Genomic DNA, 9,149 nt, shown 5'->3' with positions numbered 1-9,149 from the left:
ATTTGAGATTAGATGGAAAGTAATATTAGAGGGCATAGCACCTGCAATTCTAAGAGGTAGAACTGAGAAAGGAGAGCATTCCAGGCTAAGGGGACAGCCTTACCATGTGTAAGAACTATAAGTAAGCTAATATAAATAGTGCATACAAGGCATGGAGGGGAGTAATATAGCATATAGGAAGTCTAGAGAGATAGGAAGGGTCTGGATTATTAAGAGCTTTAAATGCTGAGAGAGAGAGAGACAGACAGACAGACAGACAGAGAGAAAAAGACAAAGAGACAGAGATAGAGAGACAGAGACAGAGAGACAGAGAGAGAGACAGAGACAGAGACAGACAGACAGACAGAGACAGAGAGAGGCAGGAGAGACAGAGAGAGCAACAGAGACAGAGACAAAGAGAGAGAGAGAGAGAGTTTATATTTGATTCTCAAATTAACAGGGAGCCACTAAAGTCTGTTGAGAAAGAGAATGACACAGTTAGATCTGTATTTTAGGAAAATCATTGGCAGCTGTGTGGAGGATAGATTGGAGTGGGAAAAGACTTGAGACAGGGCCACTTCAGGAACTTCCAAGAACTTCATTTCCTAGCTGAGTGATCTCTTTCTCAGTTCTGCCCGAGGTATTTTATTTGTAGCTCTACTTTTCCTCTACTATATTCTCTCTCATATTATTATTATCTGAGTACACATTGTATCCCTTCTCTATAAATTATAAGATCCCTGAGGGCAAGCACTATGCTGTGTTTCATATTTTTTCTCTGGTGGTTCACATAATGCCTAATTACATTGATTAATCAATTTTTTAAAATTGTCTTAGAGAACAATACATTCTGGCCCTGGTCTTTAAACTTTACTGATGGAATAAGCTTCCAGAGACATTAACTTATTTTCAGAACCAGTCAAGGCAGGGATGTGCTAGAGCCAGTTCTAACCAGCTCGTAGGGCCAATTGTTAACTTTTCAGTATGAACATTTAAAGTTCAGAATTTAGTAGTCCTTACTAATCAAGCATAACTGCTTTTTCTCTTGATTTTCTAGATTTAAGACTTTTTATTATATGTTTTAAAATCTTTATTTATTTGTTATGTAAAATAAATTTAAGACTTTCAAACTTAAAAGTACAGGTGCATAGTGTTTTCTTTTTCTGGAGAGCTTTTTATTAAATAGTACAATCCTGTTTTGTTCTATAAATATTGCTTGAGCAGGAGTGCTATAGAAGGTTCACAGAATGAAGTCATCATCAGACTGGAGATTAACAATAACAGTACTATAAACAATAATGGGCATTTTATTTTAAAGTTTGCAAAATACTTGACATCATTACATTTTGAGCCTCACAACACTCCTAGGCCCAGGCTACCCTTACCTTTTGCCTCTTGGGCTTTCTCCTTGACTCCATTTTTATTTTTTCTCAGCCATATATGCATATATACACACCCACATAATAGGAATCACACACACAACATATACATACATGTTTATGTGCATATATAAGTATTATGTGTAAGTATCATATGTAGTTCTTATTATGAGGAGAGATCCCTCTTTTACATCTTTTACATTACAACTTGAAAGGTTTAGTTGGGTAGAAGTATCTCCAAACTGCAAGTGATTAACAATATTGTGAATTGCCCCACTGAATGGAACTCTTCAAAAACAAGGGTCTTATTTCTAGAAAGAGAGACTCATGACACACCATAGAAAAGAGATTCCTGGGCCATTGGGACCATTGGCATAAAGCATTCTTTCCCAAAGCCTAGGGTGTACCCTCCCACAAATACACACACAATCTAGGAGAACAACTGACACAAACTGGTAGAATATGCCATAGCTCCTTTTTAGACATGCTGGGATCAGAAGTTGTTGCTGTCCAACAACCCCTCTCAAACCATTTCCCTCTTTTATTATCTTTACCAAGTTGATGAATCTGAGGTAAAACATCAGGGTTGTTTCCATTTGCCTTTCTTTTATTATTTTTTTCCTTAAAATGGATTGATGCCATTTAAAAATATCTTATTTCCTCACCAATCACATGTTAAAATAATTTTTAACATTCATTTTTATAAAATCTGAGTTCCAAATTCTCTTTCCCTCCCACTATCCCTCTCTTCCTCCCTCCCCAAGATGGTAAGCAAATCTGATATAGATTTTGCATGTGCAATCATAGAAAACATTTTTCCATATTAGTCATTTTGTGGAAGAGAACTCAAGCAAAAAAAAAAAAAAGGAGAGAGAAAGTGAAATATAGTATGTTTTGGTTTGCATTCAGACTCCATCAGTTCCTTCTTTGGAGGCAGATGGCATTTTTCATCATGAGTCTTTGGGATTGTCTTGGATCACTGTATTGCTGAGAATAGCTAAGTTGTTCACACTTATTCATCAAACAATATGGTTGTTACTGTTTACAGTGTTCTTCTGGTTCTGCTCACTTCCCTTTGAATCAGTTCATATAAACCTTTCCCTTTCTTTTATTATTAAGGACTTTGAGCATTTTTGAATACGATTCCTGCTGTTCTTTAAAGTGATTTATAAACCTCACTTATCTGAATTTGATCTGTGCCCTCTTCCCTTCATAGTCCTTGAGTTCCCTGGGCTTCTTTGGTTTCATTGTGGTTTAACTCATCCCAGATAACGTTTGCCTTGTGTCCTTCTGTTTTTCCCTTAATTAACTCTCCATTCTTATACCCAATTCTTCTTTACCTTAGGAGAGATAAGCCAATTTAGCTTTAAGCATGAATATTTATTTATAAGGAAAAAGAGCATAAATGGTCATAGTAGTTCAGAATGAGGGGGATCTAGGTGGCACAGTAGATAGACTGTGTGCTCACCCTGGAATCAGGTAGACTTATCTTCCTAATTTCAAATTCAGTCTCAGACACTTACTGGCTGTGTGATTCTGGGCATGTCACTTTACCCTGTTTGCCTCAGTTTCCTCATCTTTAAATGAACTGGAGAAGGAAATGGCAAACTCCAGTATCTTTGCCAAGAAAACCCAAATGGGATCATGATGGGTTGGAAAGCACTGAAAAGTGACTAAACAACAAGAAATTCAGGATGGGTATACCAGGGCAAAGTGATTGTAAGTGTTCATAAAAAATTCCATATGCTCAGGATCATTTCTACATTTCTAATATAAATTTTTCTAGTTCTCTGGGACTATTTTGGCTTCCCTTATCCTCTCTAAGACTAAAGCTTTTCCTGACAACATGCAGCACACTTCTTAATGTTCAATGGTTTTCAGTCATGTCTGACTCTTTGTGACCTCATTTTCAGTTTTTTTTGGCAAAGATATTGGAGTAGTTTACTATTCTCTTCTCCAGGTCATTTTACAGATGAGGAAACTAAGGCAAACAGAGTTAAGTGCTATACCCAGAGTCACAGAGCTAGTAAGTTTCTAAGGTCAGATTTGAACTCAGAAAGATGAGCTTTCCTGACTACAGGTCTGGTACTCCATCCACTGTGCCATCTAGCTGCCCATGCAGCTTAATATGGCCCCCCAAAAGGATAAATTTTGTCCCAGAACACTTTTGTACTAATTTGGCTCTGGAACCACTTGGATACTTTGGGTCCAAGTTTATTGACTAGCTTTCAACCCAAGATCGCTATCAACTAATCAGGAAATGTTTTAATTCAAAAAGCTTATCAGTGGTCAGATTTCCTGATCATAATCATGTCAGATCCTGACATCATAAACTGGCCAATAAGCTTGCCTCAGAGACACCAGAATGGATTGATTCCATTCCTACTTAATTTTTTAATTTCTTCATCTTCCTTACCAAGGAAAAGAGAAGGAAATGCAAAGGGGCAAAATCAGTGTAACTCTTCTAACAAAGGCATAATCCAGTGCCACCCCACAGGAACACAGAGATAAGACCATCTTACATAGGTAGTGATGCTGCAATTCTTTTATTGTAAAGATGATGAAGGGATTTGTCCTCTAAAAAAGCAGTACTAGAGCTCAAAGACAGATTCACAAAGAATCATACAGAACAGAAATAGATGAAAGAATAGACCTTTTATTGTAATGAATTTTAATTCAGGGAAAAGGAGCCTCAGGGACTAAAATATAATCCCTTGAGGGCAAAAATGGAGGGAAATGGGACAAGAGCCTTTTATGGGCTGGTCTCAAGCCCAAAGCAAGAGAATCACAGATTTTCATCATCTCTTAGTCCAAGCCCCTCATTTTACAAAGTAGGAAGCTGACGACCAGTGCTCTTTTTATTGCCTTTAGCAGGGAGTTTGTGGTGGATCTACTGAGAGGCTACTATTAGATTTAGTATACTCTCTGTCTCTGTCTCTGTCTGTCTGTCTGTCTGTCTGTCTGTCTGTCTGTCTGTCTCTCTCTCTCTCCTGTCAATCAGGATGCCTTTTTCCTGGATGGCAGTCACCTTCACACCAACACATATTCTTGAGGATGCTGAAGGTCATGGGTTTCTTTAAGGAGTGTCTGGTTTCTTTTCCATCTTTAATGTCATAGATCAGGAGACATTAGCCTTTGGCCAGTGGTAGAAGGGGAGGTCTAGCTGAACCACATAGAGTAAGAAGGCATGGAATCTGAGTTTTAAGTGAATGGAACCAAGGACAAAAGTTTAGGGAAAGAAAAGCAGGTAGACCCAGTATTCAAGGCAGAAGTCATTTGCTACAAGTGAGATTTATGGGTCCCACAAAGGCCCATAAGTTTCATGTTTGCTGAGGTCAGAGGGAGGATCCATCACAGGATCTTAAAGATGGTTGAGTTCAATCCTTTCATTTTAGAGATATGACTAGGTAGGTGTTATAGAACTGTGCAGCCTTAGAGTCAGGAAGACCCAAGTTCAAATCTAGCCTCAGACACTTACTAGCTATGGGAATCTGGCCAAGTTACTTAACCTCCTTTGTCCTTAGTTTCCTTATCTATAAAATAGGTATGATAATAGCACTCACTTCATAGAATTGTTGTGAGGATCAAAAGAGATAATATTTGTAATGCAGCTTAGTAGAGTTCCTGGCACATAGTAGGTACTTAAGAAATACTTGATTCTTGCTTCCATTCAAAGAGGTAATAATGAATGCCAGGGAATTATAGGGGAACAGGAGAGGGCAAAGAAGGAGTAGAAATCAGCCACAGATTGGTATTATTCTTTAGTAGTATCTGACTCTTTATGACCCCATGGACCTTAGCATGCCAATATTGTCCATAGAGTTTTCTTAGCAAAAATAATGGAGGGGTTTGCCATTTTCTTCTCCAATGGATTAAGGCAAACAGATATTAAGTGACTTGCCCCAGTCAACCAGCTAGTAAGTGTCTGAAGCTGAAGTTGAACTCAAGTCTATCTGACTCTAACCCCTGCAACCCTATCCACTGAGCTACTTAGCTGCCTCAAAAATTGGAATTAAGAAAAAAACAAACAAACAGGGAATCTCAGGCATGAAAAAAATCAGAGTCAAGATTGAGGCTAATAATAATAATCCAAACAGGATGTTCCAAAAATCTCAGTGTAATTTTAGACTATTAAAGATTAAAATTACTGTAAGAGTTTTGGAACAACCTTTCTATGGAGTATTGTATGGTTTATGAAGCTTTTAAAAATAACCTTATAAAACACACCAATACAAATATGACTGTCCTTATTTTATAGATGAGGAAACTGGTCCAGAGAATTGAAGTGACTCACCCAGGGTCACACAGCTAATAAGAGTAAGAACTAGAACTCAAATTCAGGTCTTTTGAGTCGAAGACAAGGGCTCTTCCCACTGCATACCATCATAGGGCATCTCAGAAGCTACTCCTAATTTAACATAAGACAAGCTGGGCATCTTCTTTTTTAAAAAACCCTTATCTTATCTCTTAGCATTAATTCTTTTTTTTTAACCCTTACCTTCCATCTTAGAGTCAATACTGTGTATTGGCTCCAAGGCAGAAGAGTAGTAAGGGTAGACAATGGGGGTCAAGTGACTTGCCCAGAGTCACACAGTTGGTCTTAGCATCAATTCTAAGACAGAAGAGTGGCAAGAACTGAGCAATCATGGATAAACAGTTTGCCCAAAGTCCCATAGCTAGGAAGTATAAAAGTCCAGATTTGAACACAGATTCTCCTGACATTAGGCATGACATTCTGTCAACTGTTGCCTCGTTGCTCTTAGGCATCATCTTCCATGGAAAGGCTTTCTTATTTTCCTCAAATTCTAGCACCCTTCATCTCAAACTATCTTGTATTTAAATACTTTATGTATATCTATGCATGTATAAATTTATTAAGTTTATATTTGTGTTACATATATTTTATATGTACTTTTATACTCCTCCATTAGAATATATATGCTTCTTACAAGTAGAAATTCTTTGTATTTGTATCTCCAGCACCTAACACAGTACTGGGTATTAGGGTATTGGTTCCAAGACAGAAGAGCACTAAGGGCTAGGAAATGGAGGTTAAGTGACTTGCCCAGGGTCACACAGCTAGAAAGTGTTTAAGGTCAGATTTGAACCCATGACCTCCCTTCTCTTGACCTGGCTTCCAATCCACTGAACCACTAAGTTGCCCCACCCCCCTTAATAAATTATTGATCGTTGAAAGTTAGAGGTAGCATGATGCAGTGTAAGAAGTACTGGATTTGGAGTCAGAGAGCAGGAGTTCCAATCCCAACTTTGGCATATACCTACCTTTGTTACCAAAGTCCCTTTTCCTCTCTAGACCTCAGTTTCTTTACCCATAAAATGAAGGAGTAGGATTAGAGCAGGAATTCTTAATTTTCTTTGTATCATGGGCCCTGTTGGCTCCCAATCAACCCCTCCCTTCTCAGAATCATGTTTCTTAAATAATTAAAGAAAATACTAAAATTCACACAAGAGGTTAGTGAAAATAAAAAAAAGTCACCCTCCCCTCCATTTAAAGTCCTAGACCCCCTTAACTCTATCCACTATCTCTTTGGGACATCTGAAGACCCTCGGTTAGGGACCCCAAAAGATTCCTTTGAGTTCTAAATTCTTTGTCCCTTTTCTCTCTCTATCCTACGATCACAAGCCAAATTGAGTTCAAATTAAGCATTCCTCCAGCCTGCTATCGGCTTCCCTTTAATTATTTGTTAAGAATGTGGCATCTATGAATTTATCTTGTGGATCCTTCTATTTCTTACCATTATTACCCTAAAGATGCACCTTTAGTACCTTCCAGCTGGGTCCCTCCTCTTGAATGATTCAAAAACAAGCATGATAACGATAGATCACTTGAAGGTTATGGAACTCTCCCTCTATCTGCATCCACTGCCAGCTGAGCCTGTATGCACAGACAGAAGGCTTTCATAGCCACTCTGGGTCACCCTCAGCTTCCTCTCTGTGGGGCAATGAGAGCTGCATTGTAGCCAGGCATATTTTTAGCTTCTCACCATTCTGCACACACCACATCCCCCTGCTGCCTATTTTTAGCTCTGTCAGAGGGCTGGGCTGATTTTCACTGCTCAATAGAAATATGGCAACTGGCTCCTGACCGGCAAGTCACTCCCCAATAACCCAGCCAAGTTGGCTCATCTTCGGGTGGGATAATTACAGTAGTAAATTCCGGATTTCGCAGCTCTGGCTTGGCTGAGGCAGTGCTGATTACCATCCGAGAGAGTTCATTTTCCTGCATGGGATCTTTAGGACCCCAAGATGCCATTGTGCTTACAAACTAAGTGATGGGGTAGGAGGAGTCTGGGCTTCCAGAAAAATTGGTGTGCCATCAAGAGGAGAGTCAGAGACAGAGATAAAAATGGAGGGAGAGAGATAGAGACAGAGAAAGAAACAGACCTGGAGGCACCAGAGGGAGAAAGATATAGAGACAGAATCAGAGGAGGAGAAAAGAGAAAAACAGGCAGAAGCAGAAATAGATTCACAGATGGAGAAAGAACCAAAGAGGAAGAGACACATAGAAATGGCGAGAGAAATGGAAAGCCATAGAAAGAGAAACATTGGCAGAGATAGAAATAGAGACACAGAGGGAGGAAGGGATGGATGAAGAGAGACACAGGGACAGAGAAGAAAATGCTGGCAGAGACAGAAGGACCAAGAAAGAGAAATAACTAGAGTTACATATTAATACATAAATAATACATAGTAATAAATTCATAGAAGTTAGACCTGGAAGGAACCTTAGATCTGATCTAGTGACATGTATGATCTTAGAGATAGAAGGAACCATTAGAGACAATCTAGTACAATTGGCAGAAATGGAAGCTTGGAGTGGTTAAGTGACTGCCCAAAGCCATCTAGCTAGTTTATATATATATATATATATATATATATATATATATATATATATATATATATATATATATATATAAATGGCTTTTAGGTTTATATATATAAACCCTTACTTTCCATCTTAGAATCAACACTGTGTTTTGGTTCCAAGACAGAAGAGCAGTAAGAGCTGGGCAATAGGGGTTAAGTGACTTGCCCAGGGTCACACAGCTAGGAAGTATCTGAGGCCAAATTTGAACCTAGGACCTCCCATCTCTAGGCCTGGTTCTCTCAATCCACTGAGCCACTTACCTAATTCTTAACAAAACTAGAATGACACCTCTGCCCAGGGCTATACTAGGATGAGGCACTAGGGCCATTATCCAAGAGCACCAAAAATTGGGAGGGTGTAAAAATGGATATCAGGTGAACTTCCTAGCCCATTCCACTCCCTACGAAGTGGAAGCTTCCCCAACAGTGTTCTGGAGTGTTTTGGAGTCTCCCCCAATCTGAGTTGATGCCAGAAGTCCATAGGATCCATGTTGAGATCCTCCTTCTCTTATTATTGATTGGAGGTTGTTTTATTCCTTTTGCCTGGCCTGTTGAAAATTGATCTTTCCATCATACATTCTTCTTCTATCTTCTTCTTCTTCTCCTTCCATCCCCTCTCCTCTCTCTCTCTCTCTCTCTCTCTCCTCTCTATTTCCCCTCTCCCTCTGCCTTTCCATATCCCTCTCTTTCTCTCTTTCTCTGTCTTTCTCTGTCTCTCTATCTCTCTGCCTTTCTCTCTGTCTTTGTCTCTGTCTCTCTGTCTCTTTCTCTGTCTCTCTGTCTCTCTCTGTCTCTCTCTCCATCTCTCTTTCTGTCTTTCTCTCTCTCCATCTCTCTGTCTCTTCATCTCTCTGTCTCTCCATCTCTCTCTGTCTCTCCATCTCTCTCTCTCTCCATCTTTCT

This window comes from Gracilinanus agilis, chromosome 4, assembly GCF_016433145.1.
Source record: "Gracilinanus agilis isolate LMUSP501 chromosome 4, AgileGrace, whole genome shotgun sequence".
NCBI classification, from domain to species: Eukaryota; Metazoa; Chordata; class Mammalia; order Didelphimorphia; family Didelphidae; genus Gracilinanus; species Gracilinanus agilis.
Note: the sequence above shows the minus strand (reverse complement) of the source record.